We start from the raw sequence: 19958 nt of genomic DNA, 5'->3' as shown, positions 1-19958 counted from the left end.
CCTGCATCCTCACTATATACTTTATCTTCATTTAGGCAGCAACCACATCTGCTTTGTTTTCCAATGTATCTCTAGTGCTTAGCATAGGACGAAGTACATCGTAGACATTAATTTAAATTGTTACTTAAATCATGAATGAATAAATTTAGGAAAGAACACAAGTTAACTAGTCCTGTATTTAGAGCTTTATCGGCTATTCACTTCTACTGACATAGAATAACACAGCCCCATAGCAGTTCACACATACTTATTTTTCCATCTTGTCTGATTCATTTGATGGAAACAACTTCAACTGTTAATCCACGTTCCATTCATAATAGAAGAGTCTATCACTAAATTACATCATGTGCAACACTTTGATGTAGTATTTTTTGAAAAATTGTCATTGTTTCTGTCTTGTTACATTGAAATGCACTGGGCCATGCTGGCAATCTGAATAAGAACTAAGAGAAGAAAAGCAAAGTGACATTAGCTGGGAGGGGACACATGAGAAGAAAGGAGGGTAGAAGTCACAATATTATATGTAAAGTTTTTTGGGTATCTTTCAAGTCATGAAGTCCTATTATTTTTTTTTTTTTGATAACATAGATATACACATATCTTGTGTCCCCACTAGCTTTAACCCTTTGGTAACATGTCATATTTTCAGGGAGGCTTTCCTTCCCATTCCTATTTAAAATTGTAGTTTCTTTCCCCCCTTTCTCTGTTTTCCTTTTTCTCCATAGCTCTTATCTTCTAGAACATTATGTAAGTTACAAAAGTATTTGGTTATTATCTGGCTTCTCTTACTTGATTGTGAGGTTTATAAGGGTGGAGTTTTGTCTGTGTATACATCTGTATCCCCAGTCTTTAGCATAATGTCTTCTACACAGTAGAATTTCAACCAATGATCAAAATATGAAATATTCATTGAACTTCACCTCTCACCCCTGCATACCACTCACCAATCATGTTTTTATTCATTACCCTTGACTGTTATGTTTTTATTCATGACTTGACTGTGGTCACAGCTGATTGGCTTATGAAAGCTGGTACCTACTCAAAGGTGGCCTGTATGTATACATTAATTATAAAGTAGAGTGGGAAAAAATAGATATTTTAAAAATCAACACACATAAGTAAATAATTGTAAGTTGCACTAAAGTTGTATGAAATAAAGTACAGGTTATGAGCAAATAATAGTGGAGATGCAATTACATCAGGAAGATCAGAGAAGATATTTCAGAACTAATAACTTCTGAGTGCAGTCTTGAAAGGTAAGAGGACTTTGACTTGGAACGCTCGCTCATCTTACTTGTTTTAATTTGTCACTAACTCGTCAATGTTCAGATCAGGGAACGTGAGATCTTCTGTGCAAGTCGGAATGATTTTTTTCAGACTTTTCCCTCAGTGTACTTCACATAGGGACATTTTTACATTTATTTGTGTGGTTAGTCAATTAATGCTTGTATTGTCACTACATTGAAAGCTTTATAAGAGAATGATCTCAGTTCCTGGGATCTCCCAGTTCGTGATTTCAGCCTCACTTGAGGCATGGTTACCTATATGCACTTGCTTTTCAAGATATAATTCTGCGTTCTCATAAGAAAATTTCTATGATTATTATTTCATAAGTAAACCCAAGTGAGTTTCTGTCCTGTTCAAATAAGAGCTTTCCAAGATATGGTAATTTGCTCTACAAAGATAAGTGTGCCTTTAGGAGTGCTAAGGTGAACGATATAGCTGTCCCATGGGCTTTGCATACAGACAAACCAGGTTTCAAATCCGTGTTCTACCATTTAATGGTTATATCACCTTGGGCCATTCTTTAAATCCCTCTGAGCTACAGTTTCCTAATCTGCAATAGTGTGATAATAATGCCTACCTCAAGGGATGTTGTAAGATTCATTAGATGTTGTAAATAAAGTATCTACACTGTCTTAGCAAATAGATGAAGCTCACAAAATGGTTAATGAGATAACAAGACAGTGGTTACTGCATAATAAAAGAAATACACAGGGCTGTTATTTGCTACATTCATCCAATAGAAACCTATTGATAATTATTATGTATCAAGTTTGTGCTTAGATACACAGTGGGACAGTCACAACTAGGACATAAGCCTGTCACCAAGGTGAAAACCAGTTGACTCCACATGAGAATTATACGAAGACAAGCGTTGAAATCAGCTCTGTCTCCTGCTATGGAATTGCCGGCCCTTCTCTTCAACTGCCAGAGAGCAATGAATTTTAAGAACCTAAGCTACTCTTTTCCCATTATTTCCTCTCTTTTATGATGTCATTTTATTCTGTAATTTCTAAATAGCTATCAGAATGATTGAACAGGGGAAGCAAATACCTAAATATTATTTCCAAAATTTTAATTTAAAGCAAGATGTACGTTTCAAATAGAAAAAGTGGCAGACTTGCCAAATGTTTTTTAGACACTCCATATTGATCAAGTTATTTCCACTGTTTCTTGGAGAGAGAATCAGAAGAAATTATTTTAAAGCAAAATGGCCCTTCATAGGTACCCAAAAGACTTATATTTGCAAGAAGAAGTTATAAAAGAGATTACCTTTAGAACTTATATATCTGGAATGGATAAAGAAGATGTGGTACATATATATACAATGGGATACCACTCAGCCATAAAAAAGAATGAAATAATGCCATTTGCAGCAACATGGATGGAACTAGGGATTATCATACTAAGTGAAGTAAGCCATACAGAGTTAGATAAATATCATATGATATTATTTATATGTGGAATCTTTAAAAATGATACAAATAAACTTATTTACAAAACAGAAATAGACTCACAGACATAGAAAACAATCTTATGGTTACCAAAGGGGAAAGGACGGGGAGGGATACATTTGGAATTTGGGATTAACAGATGCTGACTACTATATATAAAATAGATAAGTTTAGCAAAGGGGGCAAAAGAAAGTAGAAAACAACAGTAATTGCAACAAGAATGTCTTTACTTAATACATAGTATAATCAACCTATAATGGAAAAGAATCCGAATCACTTTGCTGTACACCTGAAACACTGTAAATCAACTATACTTCAATTTAAAAAAATTTGTTTAAAAACAAACAACAAAAGAAGAATTCTAATATCTAAATAAGGATGCAGGAATTTTATTGGCCTGCTGAAATAATTCTAGGCCAAATGGACCCACAATTCAGTTCACCTGTAGAGACAGAGCTGAGAGCTGGCCAGGAGGCTTCACTAATGTTGGTCAGATGGGAACTGACAGACAGCATGCAAAATGCCAACCTAATGACTAGGGCAGAGAACTAAATACCACCTGAAACATTTAAAATATTCACAGAAACCACCACTATAGATAATATAGATAGTTCTTTACATCACCATTAGGAGTGATGATCAGGAAATGTGCTATTTTGAGAAAGTTTTAGAGTTAAACCAATCTTCAGAAGTTAGTTTATTTAGCAAAGGGGGCAAAAGAAAGCAGAAAACAACAATAATAGCAAGAAAAATGCCTTTACTTAATACATATTATAAACAACCTTAACAAAAATGCACTAAAAATATCAAGGTTGAAGAAAGGCCTCAAAACAAACCTGTCAAGACTCAGGGTCATCAAGCTGTGATTCAAAAACCCAAGAACACAAAATCAAGCAACATATTGAGAGGGCTTCTGCCAGCCCACACTCTGGATCAAGAGGTAAAACAAAGCTGGCAAATGTTTTAGTAAAATCTTTTAGTAAAATCTTCCTAGAATGGGGTTTAAAAGGGAGAAAGAAGTAAATACTACTCAATGTGAGTTTATTTTCCAAGAGATGGGAAATTGTTTCCAAAATAAAATAAAATCTCCAAAAAATCTGAAAATGAAAACTTTAACATAAAAATTTGTTTCAATTCATTGCAGAATTTCTAGATTTTTATTGGCCCACTTTTTAAAATGAATCCCTTGTAAGCTGATTTTAGCAAATCCTTTGCAAAGTTTTAATGTGGGATGAGTCATATTTAATTGCCACTGTACATTGACTTTTTGAAAAATTCTGTCTAAATACAACCCTCAGACATAGAGACACTCATTTTTGCATAATCAGTGCTGCTTGCTACATCACAAAGACATCAATAAAAAAATGTAGAAAATACTCACATTATAGGCACTCTTCCTATAAAAACTGAGGCATAGGATTATTAGTTTTCATACTTCTCACTTTCTAGTTTAAAAATTCCATAGACAGTTGCATCTGAACTTGTCAATTTGTTTTTTAACTGCAGGCAATTCTCCAATATTATAAACTGCAGTTTACTTTATTCAAGCTTGTCCAGCTGAGGTAATACATGCTTTGGCCACACCTGCTCTGCAAAGCTGAAGAGATGGTTCTTTGCAATTAGGGAAGGTCTTGCCACTACATTTCATACACCTCTGACAATGCTGTTGGCTGGACAATACTTCCTTCAGATTCAGAGGTACAGACTTTGCTGTTTTAGCCCATATAACTATATATTATTTTAATGATCAGTTCATTTATTACAAACTCCCAATTGCCTAAATCTAATTAAAGTGTAAAGGATGATAGAGCATGGTGGACTCTTTGCGACTAGGCTTCTCTGAGTTAAATAAACACTTGGACACATTAACCCTTTCAGTCATGGGTTTAATACACTTTGGGTGAGCCAACAACTACTTGCTTCTAGCTATGTGCTAGAATATGAACATACAAGATGAATCAGATGAAGCCTCTGCCCTGGATGGCCTCAGGGAAATTTCCAGAGAGATGTAGAGATATAGTCAGTTCTAAGATAGATGCATATGCCAAAGCACCATGAGAATATTGAGACACAAATGGATCGGAACAAAGACACAATGAAGGTTGTGGCTCCCAACTGGAGGACATGGTTCAGAAAAAGATTGCTCTTTCATTGAAGCCCGATCAGCTCATAGAACTCAAAATTAGATTGGTGGGGAGGGAGTGAGGAGAGAAAGAGAGAGAGACAGAGAGAGACAGAGAGGATGGATTAAGAAACGTAGAAATACAGAAGTTTTAGAAGCATGTCTAGAAATCTAAGACACATACATTGAAAGGACATGGGTGTGGCTTTTGGCTCATGGGATCAAATAGGTTTCTAAAGCAGTTGTACTGTCAAAGAAACTACCTGTCCAGACTAAAAATGTCTGTGACTAAGGCATAAAACAGCCCTTAGGATTCAACCAGCAGGAAACAGGCTGAAGGACTGTTCATTTCCAAAGGAGGTCAAATTCTTCAATGCCCCTTTCTGATACAGTCATGGAAGATAACAGAGGAGAAAGAACACTCTGGAATGTGAAGGCAAGGGCTCCAACCAGACAGCAACATTAGAGCCTAATCACAGGATATTTGGGATCTTCTCCATCCATGTCTGTCCAAGGGGATTTCAGGAATCCCTGCCGGATAATGGGCACTATGCAGAACAACACATAAATGTGCTCTGGACCATCACCCTACTGCTTCTGGATGGGTCATCACCAACTTCTTTTTCATGGGCTTCTGAGATTACACTGAGCCCATTCAGATAATCCAGGATCTTTATTTTAAGGTTTGCAATCTTAATTACATTTGCAAAGTTTCTTCCACCATGTAACATAACATGTTTACACGTTCCAGAGATTAGAGCAGGGACATAGTTAGGGAGCAGGTGGAGAGTGAAGTGGGTAGGGGAAGTATCCAGCCTACCTTACAAGTAATATTGAACTTTGTGCTTGATGCCATATGCTTGTATATGATTTTTGGATTATCTTCCTTGGGGAGAGAGAGTAATATGTTGCTAGCAGGCGGGATAGAAAGCTGAATGTTTGGTGACCAGAAAAGCAGACAAATTTTCATTAGGCCTCTTCGCCAAGTATTTCTGACCTTATGATTGCATGATGGGATAGAATTTTTGGCTCCTGAGTGATTGAGTAGGGGGATTTGACCAAATCTAGCAGAGATTCCCTGCTGGCCCAAAATGGACTGGCTTTAAGACAGAGGATTTGGAAATGTTTTTTATTACAGTAGATTGAATAATATAGCCAGTTATGGCTGGTACATGATGTGCAACTATTATTTATGAATAAAGGACTACCATGTCTGGCAATGGTGTGCTAGTTTCCCCAATACGCATGCTTGACCTTTCCAATAAAAGAGCAAATTCTTTATAAAAAAAGGGTATCCATATGTACAAAATTAAATATTAGTTTCTACCTCACACCATACACTAGAAGCAATTTCATGTAAACAGAGACCTACATTTGAAAGGTAAAATATAAAAGCATATGTAAGATAATGTAGGAAAACATTTTCATGACCTTGGGGGTAGGTACAAGAAGCCTTAATTATAAAAGGAAATTTGATAAATTTGATTATTAAAGTGAAGAAGTTTTGTTCATGGAAAGATATAAACAGTGAAAATCAAGTGGTGAAATGGGAAAAGCCGTTTGCAACACAGATGATCAACAAAAAATTAATATGCAGATTATAATAAAAACCTTTTTAAAATCAATAGATGAAAAGACAGAGATGGAGGGTGGGTGGAATGGGGAAACCCTGAGCTTCCCTCCCGCCATGAACACATGAAAGCTACAACTACATATAGAGCAACTCTCGCTGAGAGTAACCTAAAGACTAGCAGAAGGGCTCTTCTACAACCAAGGATGTAAAAAAGGAACCACGTGGAGTCTAGTAGGAGGCGAGGAGAAGTGATCTAGTTGGGACCCACACCCCTAGTTGGTGACCCAGAAGAGGAGGGGGTCCTCCCTAAGGGGTGAGGTGTTTGAGCCCCATATTAGGTACCCCAGGCCTGGGGTCTGAGACTGGGAAGATAAGCCCACTTAGCTGGTTTGAAAACCAGTGGAGCTTACCAGAGAGCTGTGAGAAGCAGGATTCTGTTCTTGAGGAGCACACACAGACTTGCTTGCTCCTGGTCTCAGCACAGAGGTAGCAGACTAAAAACTGACTGGTGCTCTGGCCAGCCTGCCAGGACCACACCAGTGTGCAGCCCAGCCCATGCTAGTCTCATGCTTCAGCCCCTCCTGCTCTGGTGCTGCTCTCTGCTAAGGCAGAGACTGCCATTGCTGTCATGTGGACAACCTAGAAGAAACAGATGAATTCCAAGAAACATACAATCTTCCAAAACTGAATCAGAAAGAAATAGATAATCTGAACAGACCAATTATTTGTATTGAATTGAATCAGTAATCAAAAATCTTTCAACAAACAAAAGTCTTGGACTGGATGGCTTCACAGGAGAATTTTACCAATATTTAAAGAAGACTTAATTTCTATTCTTCTCAAACTATTCCAACAAACTGAAGAGAAAGGAACCCTCCCAAATTCATTCTATGAGGCCAGATTACCCTAATACCAAAACCAGACCAAAACAATAAAGAAAATGCAGGAAAATATCCCTGATAAACATAGATGCAAAAATCTTCAACAAAATGTTATCAAATCAAATTCAACAATACATAAAATGATCATACATCATGATCAAGTGGGATTTATTCCAGGGAAGCAAAGATAGTTCAATGTTCGCAAATGAATCAACGTGATACACTACATATGCAGAGAAAGTATTTGACAAAATTCAACCTTCATTCATGATAAAAACTCTCAACAAAGTTGGTATTAACATAATAAAGGACATTTATGATAAACACACAGCTAACATCATACTCAACAGGGAAAGCTAAAAGCTATTGCTCTAAAATCAGGAACAAGACAAGGGTGCCCACTCTCACCATTTCTATTTAACATAATATTGGAATTCCTAGCCACAGCAATTAGACAAGAGAAAGAAATAAAAAGCATACAAATTGGAAAGGAAGAAATAAAACTATCACTATTTGCAGATGAAATGATACTATATATAGAAAACCCTAAAGAGTCCACTACAAAACTTAAGAACTAATAAATGAATTCAGTAAAGTTGCAGAATAGAAGATTAATATATGGAAATCTGTTGCATTTCTATACATTCATAATGAACGATCAGAAAAAGAAACCAAGAAAATAATCCCATTTACAATTGCATCAAAAAGAATAAAGTACCTAGAAATAAATTTAACCAAGGGGTCGAAAACCTATACTTAATGTAAGGCACTAATGAAGGAAACTGAAGATGATACAAGTAAATGGAAATATATCCCATGTTTATGGATCAGAAGAATTAATATTTTTAAAATGTCCATACTACCCAAAGTAATCTACAGATTTAATGCAATTCCTATCAAAATACACATGATATTTTTCATAGAAACCAGTAGAACAAATAATCCTAGAATTTATATGGAACCACAAAACATCCCAAATAGCAAACACAATCTTGAGAAAAAAGAACAAAGCTGAGGTATCATGCTCCCTGACATCACACTATACTACAAAACTACAGTAATTAAAATAGTATGGTACCGGCACAAAAACAAACGAATAGATTAATGAAACAGAACCCAGATATAAACCTGTGCATATATGGTCAATTAACCTATGACAAAGGAGGGAAGACTATACAATGGGGAAAAGACAGTGTCTTCAATAAGTGGTTTTGGAAAAACTGGACAGCTACATGTAAAAGAATGAAATTAGAACATTTTCTCACACCATATACAAAAATAAACTCAAAATGGATTTTAAAGACCTAAATGTAAAACCTAAAACCATAAAATTCCTAGAAGAAAACTTAGGCAATACACTCTTTGACATAGGTCTTAGCAATATTTTTTGGATCTGTCTCCTCAGGCAAGGGAAATAACAGCAAAAATAAACAAACAGGACTTAAACTTAAAACCTTTTGTACAGTGGAGGAAACAACAAAAGGTAACTTACTGAATGGGGGAAGATATTTGTAAATGATAGGTCTGATGAGAGGTTAATATTCAAAATATTGGCTTGGGCAAAAAGTTCATTCAGGTTTTTGCAGAAGATGTTACAGAAAAACCCAAACGAACTTTTTGGCTAACCCAATATATAAAGAACTCATAATGCTCAATATCAAAAAACAAACAAACAAATAAACGACCTGATTAAAACATGGGCAGAGGACCTGAATAGGCATTTTCCCAAGAAGACATACTGATGGCCAGCAAGCACATGAAAAGATGTTCAACATCACTACTCATCAGAGAAATGCAAAGAAAACCCACGATGAGGTAACACCTCACACCTGTCAGAATAGCTATTGTCCAAAATACAAGAAATAACAAGTGTCAGTGAGGATGTGGAGAAAAGGGAACCCTAGTATAATACTGGTGGAAATGTAAACTGATATAGCCACTATACACAGAGTTTCCACAAAAAATTAAAAATAAAGCTACCAAATGATCCAGAAATTCCACTCCCGGGAATACATCCAAAGAAAATGAAAACATTAATTTGAAAATATATATGCACCTCATTGTTCATAGTGGAATTATTTACAATAGCCAAGATATGGAAGCTACATTAGTGTTCATCAACAGAAGAATGGATAAAGAAGATGTGGCATATATATATATATATATATATATATATATATATATATATATATGATGGAATATTACTCAGCCATTGAAAAGAATGTCATTTGCCATATGCAACAACATGGATGGACCTGGAGGGTATTATGTTTAGCCAAATGTCAGACAGAGAAAGCTAAATAGTGTATGTTTTCACTTATATGTAGAATCTAGAAAATAAAACAATTGAATGAATTTAACAAAATAGAAACAGACTTATAGATACAGAGAACAAACCAGTGATTACTGGTGGGAGTGAGGCCTACCCCAAGATTGGTACAGGGATTAAGAGATACAAACAACTAGGTAAAAAAATAAATAAGACAGTAGTACTTAATGTACAGCACAGGGAATATAGCCAATATTTTATAATAACTTTATATGAAGTATAACCTGTAAAATTTTTGAATCACTTTGTTGTACACCTGAAACTACTATAATATTGAAAGTCAACTATATTTCTATAAAAAATAGATGAAAAGGAATAGGATATAGGCAGTGAATTTAATAAGCACTTTCCAAAGGAGAAATATCCAAAGAACTAGTAAACTTATGAATGACACACTAATAATTAGCATTCAGCATAATACAAATTAGACCAGAAGGATATGTCATTATCTCTTCACAAGGTTGCCTAAAATTAAAAAAAAGTTAACAACAAGCATTGACAAGCTGAACCAATAGTAATTCTCATTCATTGGTCGTGGGGATGAGAATCATACAACCATTTTGTGATGATGAATGGAAGGTGCTAAACATTCAGGAAAGTTACTAAATAAATGTTTGTTTTTTGTGGTTGTGGTTCTGATGATTGTGTTTGTTATTCTTAGGCTTTTCCTGACTCTCATGGATAGGATTTACCTTATTCTTTCACTCAATATCCAGTTATTATTTCCTATTTTGTGCCACATACTGTTAGATTCTAAAAATACAGAGATGGACGAAAAATAGTTACAGTTCCCGAGTTCAAATTGCATATTGTTTAATGGAGTTAATCAGTTTTGTTGTTTTTTATATTTCTGACTACAACTTTCTCCATACAGATTCATATCATAAAATTTTTAATACCTATAATATTTTGAATATTTAATATGTGCCAGGAAAACAGAGAGGATGTCAGCAAAAACAAAACAAAAACAAAGATCCTGGGGAAGCATAAAGGTTTAAGGATTATTATCAAGTTCTTCTATATTCCTATCATATTTTACTCTGAAATTTCAGACATTCTTTTTTAGGAACAGTTCATTTCATACCCAGCAAGCATAGCAGAAAGAAGGACAATCAGAAAGGAGGAAATTTACTAAATCTCTCCAAGATTCCTCTCCATCCTGTACAAAATGCTACTATGTTATTAATCAAGGTACTATATTTACCTCTTTAAGTGCCCCATTTATCATCAGGCAGTGAATTTCAGCATCCTTTGAATTTTAATGATGGGAAGAAAATAAAACCCCAAATACTTTGAGATGGCTTCTTCAATTTCATCTTACAAATGAAAAAACCTGAAGCACACGGAGGCTTAGTGGAAGGTCTAAAGTCACAAAGCTGACAAGCAACTACGTTTACACTCTAAACTCCTATGTTAATTTTTGAAAAAATTGTAAGAAGTATCCCTATGGATAACCTGAGATTGCTAAGATATTTTCTGGTTGAGCAGAAATTTCTGGTAATAGAATCAGGTGACAGATTGGTTTCTAAGCCATATAGCTGACTGAGTTATTAAATATTAACTTTAAGGCTCTGTAGCCATACATGGTAACACACTTTCCATTTTATTAGCAACATATCATCTTAGAAGTGGAAAAATAACACTGGAAAACAGATTCCAATACTCCTTCCTCAACAGCAATGATTACACTGAAGTACTGTCTGTGAATGAGATAGAGGTAGCATACTCCATCCAAATAGAGAAGGTGTTGGGTATTTGGGGAATATAACCAAGGAGGATAGTGAAACTTCTAAAGGAATAATGACAAAGTACAAATCAACAAACCCTCCCTGATACTGCACAGTATTTGGGTGAAATAAGTGTAGCTCACAAAGTTACCTTAGGAACCTACTTAGCCTTTTTCCGTGTAAGAAGCACAAGATCTACCTTAGTAAAATGCAATAGTTTTGGCCAAGGTATGACATTCTGTGGCATACAACTAGGCTAGAGACGGGTAGATATAAAAAGTCAAGCCTTCAAATATGCAGCAGGTTCTAATGAAGTTTAAATATTTTCAGACAAAATGTATTGTGACCACACCATAATTATGTAAATTTTCTGGAATAATTTTGACCTCTCATTTATTTGATCATGAATAACCACACACAGAAACAGACCCACATGTATGCATACAGACAGAAAGACAGTTCCTGTCCTCACCAAACTCCCAACATTTGGGAGTATAGAGGGAGAAAAGCATGGGAGTTAAGTGCATAATCTCTACAACCAGGAAGCCTGGCTCCAAATCTCAGTCTTTATTTCTCAGCTATGAACATTAGTCAAATCACTTAATCTCTAGGTACCTCAGTTACCTTTAAAATGAGGACAATAAAAGTAATTATCTGAGTGCTGTTTAATCTTGAATGATTAAATTTATTTAAAGTTTTTAGGACAGTCCTGGAAGGTTGTTGAGTATCACTGTTACTATTATCAACTAATGCTCTTATGTAAGAAAGAGAGATATGAACCAAGTAATTATTAGTGATATGATAAGGATAATTAAGGGTATGTTTTGTCATTTTACTTCTCGTATCTATTTTCACAAATATACCTCATCTGCAGAGTCATGGCTTAAAAAATGATTCAAAAAGTCAAGATTAAAATAATACAATATCCACTCATGATAACCCCATTTGTCAGTCTTTCCAAGGCTGAAATGGAACTGTAGTCAACAGCCTCAAGCATAGTAACTTCTTAGAAATTTTCCAGGTCAAGATCTTATAGATCCAATTCCCTGGTGCATCTATATGGAAACACAGAAAGGAACAGAGCAGAGCAGAGAAGAAATCTGTTCGACTTTCTCTGGAGTGTGAGAAATTTTGAGAAACTGCAGAGGAATGTACTCCAGATTCAAAAAAACTATAGGTTTTTTTCAAAAAAACATCTGGTTTTGCCATATTTTTTATATGATTGTTAGTCATGGATTTAAACCAATAAACTCCCAGAGAAATTAAACAGCTTTGCAGCCAGATGCTGCAGCTTAGTGCTTGGCATGTAACGACTTGATGAAGTTACCGACTTGGAAGTGAGCAGGGGAATTTGCTAGTGTTCCTTAGCACCCAGAGACAAAAACAGGGACAGTGTGAGCACTTCAATGCCTCTGTGTGTGTGTGTCCGTGTGTGTATCTGGGGAGAGAGAGTGAAATATCTTTTAGCCACACAGTGGTCTGCATCTTTAGGCTAGCTGGCAATACAAATGTGTAGCAAATAAAAGAGCCACTGGAGAAAATTAGGAGATTCCTTGAAGGACAGGACAAATAAATACTAGAAAGGTCATGGTTCTCAACTCATATATCATGTTGGTTTGCTTATGATTTTTTTTCCTCTGAAATACAAGTGCCCATAACCACTGGGCAGGCTTTATATTATATATTCATTAGCAGATCTTCTTTTCCAAAATCACATTTACAAACCCTCAACATGCGTCTAATGTTTCATAAATAGCATAGCACGTGAGAAGCCAATAAGAATGTAAGCCAATGAGAAGACTCAAGAACAAAAAATAGAAGAGGTTATTCAAATCATGGCTTTGAGCTACAGTTGATGGCCTCTGAGGCCAGTAATACAGCCTTGATTTGAAAATTCTTGGCAGAATCTAATGACAAACAATGCTTGCCATCAATGCTTGCCACCTTACCCTTGCCTGGGTCTCTCCATGTCCACAACTACACAGTAGGAAAAAGATACAGCTCATTATTTAATAATGATGTTGACAGTAGTATGTGTTATATAACGTATATCACTACGAAAAGACCTATTATTGGCACCTTCTCAGCTGTGGGTAATTTATGCCATCACAATATTTCTCCCACCCACGTCTGGGTTACTTTCTTATTTCTTAATGTTGGTGTACATTTCTCTGTGGGCCATATATGTAACATTTTTCTTTAACTGTATTATATGATTTAATTTTGTTATATTTTGGGGAGGGTGGGGAATAAGGAGGTTCACTAAATTTGATTATTTTCAAATTTATAGTTCTTATTTCAGTGATTTGAATCTAACTTTTTGGCATTTCTGTATTGGAATAGTCTACAGACTAGAATATAATTATTATTTTTTTCTTCTGGGAGAAATTCTGACATTACACATCCTAAAGATTTCCAGAGAAAAATGAATATATTGCAAAATGTATATGGAGGCTTTTTGAGAGGAAAGAAAACAAGAGGACACACCATTCTTTAATAATTTTCCCACCAAGGGCAAAATTATCAATGTTTGGAAACATTTTCAGGTATTGGAATTGGGAAAGTGCTGTTGGCATCTAGTCGGTAGAGGCCAGTGACGTTACCAAACACCCTACAATGCACAGAACAGATCTCAAAACAGAATTATCCACTATAAAAAGTCAGTCCTACTGTGGCTGAGAAACTTTGCGGCCATTTAAAGTTACGAAAACCTGATGAAGTAGTTCAGAGTTGCCGTGACATATAAGAAACTCAGTACACAGCAATAAACGATGTTTTTGCTAATGACTGTTAGGTTTTTGAGCATTATATTCTGGATTCACTTGGTAAGGCACCAAGCTTTAAATCTAGACATTCCATTACGAAGTGTATCAATTCACATCATATTCCAAGAAATGGGTTGATGCAAGACAACTAGAAACATTGATCTTTGGATCTCCTTTTGAAAGTGTTTCATGAATGACTTATTTCTCTTAATTAACTTTAGGGGACATCACAGAAAATTATTACAAATACAATTTAAGTATCTGATCAAAAATTCTCATTTCCATGAATAATTAAATTAGGACTTTTTCTCTTGTAGGCATAATAAGGCCATATGAGGTCATTTCAAAGGTGATTTATTAATATTAACTCATCCTTTAAAAGATAGTCTTTGGGGTGTAGATGTTACATGTATCTCCATGAGGTAGAACTAGAATTAAATGAGGGAGCAAACTTTATAATATTAAAAGAAATATATTTCTAGAATTAATTATTGACCATAGGTTGGATAGCCTTGCAGAGGAGTGAGTGCCTCATCTTATGCACTATTCAGTGACTGCATTCTCATCCATCCTCCTAGGTAGTAGATCTGCCTTAGGCAGCCAAAAAGGTCCCTTCCAATTTGGAGTTAATAATTCTGATTATATCTCTTAGTTGTGAAAGGACACAGAAATAAATATCAAACATACAAGCCATGTTTGTGCTATAATAACTGATTATAAATCCCTTGTCACAATTGCTTTTGCAGAATTCAAGGAAGGTCTGATATGGAATTGGGATTCATAAATATACGGAGTTAGAAATAAAATATGTTTGTGTGTAGGTGCATTTGTGTGTTTCCCATTTCTTTACTGACAGGTATTTGACAGGTACAAAAGCCTTGATTTATTTAACTGTTATAAATGAGGAATTAAACTTCAAACAAATACCAAGGGAGACAGTAGGACTTAAAGTCATAGTAAAGTGAAAATGACTAACATTAGAAGCTTCCCTATAAAAAGCAATTTGAACAGGAGAGGAGATAAAAAAAATATGAAGAACTTTGGTAGCTCAAAGATACTTAGATATGGGTATGAAACTTACAGGCGATCCTAACACAAACTTTGAGGAGGGGCACATCCTACTGGGTCTAAATAACAGGTATCCCACTAGTCATTTTGGTCATTGAAATAAAACATATCAATCCAATTTTAACACAAAATGTGGAACTATTTTATTGAAGAACACTGATTAATTAATTTGATTTCATGTAGGCCCACACAACTATTTTATATCTAACAGTTTCCATAAAATGCTTAAAATCCAAGTCTAATTCCTATTGTGTGGTATTTACCCCACCAAAATAAGGCAAACAAATGAGTTTTTGTATTTTGGATAAATGCATCAAAGTACCTAAAGACTCAAAACAGAAGGCACAGAAATCTGAAGTTCCTTTTTTTCATTCAAAGCTAAAAGTCTGCCTTTCTACTTCCTACTCTCAGTTTGAAATAACTGGTTAGGAAGATTGGAGAGAAAGACAAACCCTGGAGTATATTTCTGTAATCTCTTCTGATGCTCCATTCTCTCTGTGTGGGAATCAGTTTCATACCTGATGATTACAAGTTCATCACTCTTCATACTAAAAACTTAGCAGCAACTTGTTCTGAGGAATGAAAGCCATAGAGTAAGAGGCTCCTTTAAAATGTTTTAGTGTGTCAGCTGATGCATAAGTGGTTCTCATATTGTGGTCTACACCAGTAGTATCAATATCAACTGTGAACTTGTTAGAAATGCAAATTTGTGGGCTCCACCTCCGACCTACTGGATTAGAATCTCTGGGTGGCAGGGCTCAGCAATCTGTGTTTTAAAGAGTACTGGATGCTTCTGGTATGTTCTGAAGTTCGAGAACCACTGTGCTGTGCCAATTAAAAAATGGCCTCTCACACCCCATAGAATTTACAGACTCTAAGGAAACTCACTGTCAATGCATTTATACTTCAGTGAAGCTATGTGCAAGATACAAGGGGAAAAGAACACATTCTTCTCAGATCAGGAAAGGTTTCACAGTGGAGGCTACACTTCAATTAAAACTTGAGAGAGTAGGAGTTTTTCAGAATAAGTGGAACAGGCATTCCAGATAGAGGTAACTCAAATCAGAAGATTAAAATCTACAGCAATTAGGCAAGGATTTTGTGGTGGTTGAGGTTCTATATAGTCTTCTATAGAATCCTTTGCTCTTGATCTGGTTTTCAGAACTTCATGGTTAAATTCTTATCTGTTTGAAGTATGTACTAGGAATATCTAGAAAACAAGGCAGGGGAGCCAGACGCTGTAGGAGAGCAGTATAATACAGTGGTTTAAAGTTTGATTCAGAGAAATAACGGAGCACAAATATTAATTTTTGTGTACTTGGTTCTTAATACTTGGGCATAATTAATACTTGTGTGTCCATAGACAAGTTGCTTCATTTCTATGGTTTAGTTTTCTTACACATAAGTGGAGATAATAATACCTCCATTATAAGGCTATAGCTTGTTGGGATGATTAATTGATTAAATACATATAAAGTATCTGTCTTGTAATCTATAAATTTCTCTGCTGGTTTTGCATCAGAATAAATATCTTCAATAATAGTATCTGCTACACACTTCATGGAAAACTTATCTAACTCAATGGGCTCTATCGTGAAAAATACCATTAAAACATAAAATATTATCACTATGAACAGAAAGCATGATGAGAATTTAATGCAAATGAAATCTGTGTTCACATACACATACACATGCATACACTCACACCCACACACACATAATTAGTAATGCCCTTGAAGAGAAAAAAGATCTTCTCTCTACCTAGCACACATTTTACAAACTTATTGACAGCAATTGCAAGTGTGTGTGTGTGTGTGTGTGTGTGTGTGCACTTAGCTAAATATTGCAATAGATTGGATATTCACATTGTTTCCCTGACAACTGCTCAATCATTGTCTCAGTATCCCATGGCTATGAATGATTGTACAATACACATTTAATCCCATGGTTAAAAGAATGAACATCCACAAGCCTGAACCAATGGATTAATTTGATTTGAGAGAAGAATTAGTCTTTGCTGAGGAAAGCATTAACCACTTAGTAATGTGCTAGGATAGTTAAAGCTGATTTTAAAATGAAAAAATAAATTAAAACATCTTGGTGATAAGGAAGTAGAAAAAGATGTGTCCAATCTGAGGGACACAATTGATTTGGGCAATACAAATTTATGACATAAATTTGTCACAAACCAGTTGGGTCTGCCTTTAAGTTTTATTCCATAATCTTGCTGTAGAATAACTGTCATCTAGGAGAAATTTAATACAACAGTATATTTAATGTAAAGGTAGGAGATTTTAGTGTGTTGAAATCTGCTATTAACTTTCAGCATTTCTTATCCCTGTCAAACAAATATTGTCTCTAGGCTTAAAAATTGGCTGGATAATTTCATGTCATAACAAGTATTTCATGAGAGCAGATAAAGAAGATAAGTAAATCTCAGCTGGAGCACACAGAAATATGCAGTGCAGGGAGTAGGCTGCTGTGTCTGAGCTTGGAAACTCGTCTGTCCTCATTTGCTGATGACTAAGCCATATCTATGCCATCAATGGTTCTCAGTGATGCTACTACTATTATACCACTGGCCAGGCATCATACTGAATCTAGTTGTTCTGCAGAAATTCACCCTTTGGGCATTGAGATACTGGATTAAGGTCCTGCAGTCTTCAATAATATATGATTAGAAATTATTCATTGTGTCGATGATCAGCTCCTGATTCTTATGCTACAACTTTAGAGAACAAATTACTGAAGCCCCCAAATAAACTACCATAACATTTGGACAAAATGGTTCTCAGCTATTGTGTGTTCTTAGAATTAAGTTACGTTATATGACAGGAATCCCCTAGGAAAATCTTTGCTTTATAGTGTTATGGGGATGTAGAGTGGATGGCTGTGGAAATAGGAATTCTCAGAATCAAAATTAGGGGAAGGGAAGGAGTGGGAAACAAAACTGTACAAAATCTTGTTTATAAAAATATTGCATATTACTATAGCTAAAACTTACTGTTAAACACTAGCAATTATACCTATTGCTATCTGATCTTATTTGATCTTGTCTTATGAGGTAGGTACTATTATTATCCCTTCTATATAGATTAAAAAAATGAATTTAGACAAATTAAGTAATTTTTGCAAGGTTATGCACCAAATGTATAGCAGGACCAGGATTCAACCTCGTGGCTGGTGGGTCCAACACTCAAATTGTTCTCACTATACTATTCTGTTGGGAAACCATCTGGCAGGAATACTAAGACTCCTAAAATAGATACTTCAGACGTGATGAAAAAATAGACTTCCTATGCTTGATCTTTTCTTTCAGCTCCTACATTTTGATCTCTCTAGAGTCAGACCATCTCAGTTGATATATTCTCAACATTTCTTTTCTTTTCTCTCTCTCTCTTTTTTTTTTTTTTTGGTCACAAGGAATTGTTTTAATCAAATTAGAAAACCATTCCTGACAGGTTTATTATATTTTTCTACAAACAATTCATTATCTACTAGATTTCCACTGGGTACCTTTTAATAAATTCTGGAAATTCCCAAGCAAAAGTAAACCACTAGTGACACATCCCTCAAAATTAACAGAATCTTAAAAAACCCCAATTATTTATTACCACATTCTTTTGTGTATTTGTGTATTACTTTATGTATTAATTAGGTGTATTTCCAAAAATTGGCAGCATAATATAAATAGACGTATTTAATTATATCATCTGTCCAACAATACTTCAGTATAAACGCTTACAGCACTGCACTCAAAGTTATTCTCAGAGGCACGGGTGGGTTTCCACAGACGTGAGTTTCTAATATATGCTCACGTGGGCAACAGATGTGTGTTCCTGCCATTTAGTGGTGACGCCTGAAAAGTCTTCCTTCTGACTCTGAGAAGGCAATCTAAGAGAACGATGATTCATTTTTTTGCTGGGGGAAAAAAAACATTGTCATCTCAAGGAAAGCTGTATCAGTAACCAAACACTGATTAAAACAGAGAAAAGTTTTTCCTCTGTTTAGGGAGTTCCCATTGGAGTTGTCAAGCCCTATCTATCTAACTCAAGTTATTCTGAACATACATCAGAGGGATTAAGATTCAGGGACATTTAGAAAATTGAAAAACTACCGGAGCGAATTATGTCATGAGGCAGTAAATAGGGATATCCAAATGGTCCCTAAGATGTTCTCAGCATTTCAATCTAGCATTTGACAATATCTTGAAAAATCCAGCTGTGTTGGGAACAAGGAGAAGGTAATAGAAGCTTCTTGAGCTTGAGAATCAGACTGACCTGGGTCAAATTCCGATGCTTCCACTGAGCAGTCATTGGACTTTGGCTGATTTCATCAATCCTCCCAGAGATGGCTCTTTAGCTGTAATGTGGAGGCAATAATTCCTACCTTATCAGAGTGTTGTGAAGATTAAATGATATAGCTATAAAATAACTTAGTGAGTTTGTTCAATTACGTTGGGTCATCCTCTATTCCCACTAGTATTTCTGGTAGGCTGCAAGGTACTATAGGCACTCCAAAGGAAATTCAAATTAGCAATTATTCGCAACTATTATCCTTTCCATCATTTATTCCTTTTTCTTTCATTCTTATTCTCTTGTCTAGTTTTCCTCCTTTTTATTTTGATGATATCAGAAGTGCCAAAGTCTCAGTATAACACTTTAAGCTCTTTGAAGTAAAAATATTATACAAATGTAATAAACAAATATGTGGTAATAATAGCAAAGTGTCTCTTACCAGATGGGGCTTATCAGC

This window comes from Lagenorhynchus albirostris, chromosome 9 (genome assembly GCF_949774975.1).
Source record: "Lagenorhynchus albirostris chromosome 9, mLagAlb1.1, whole genome shotgun sequence".
NCBI lineage: Eukaryota > Metazoa > Chordata > Mammalia > Artiodactyla > Delphinidae > Lagenorhynchus > Lagenorhynchus albirostris.
The sequence above is the reverse complement of the archived record's forward strand: the minus strand, read 5'-3'. Positions refer to the sequence as shown.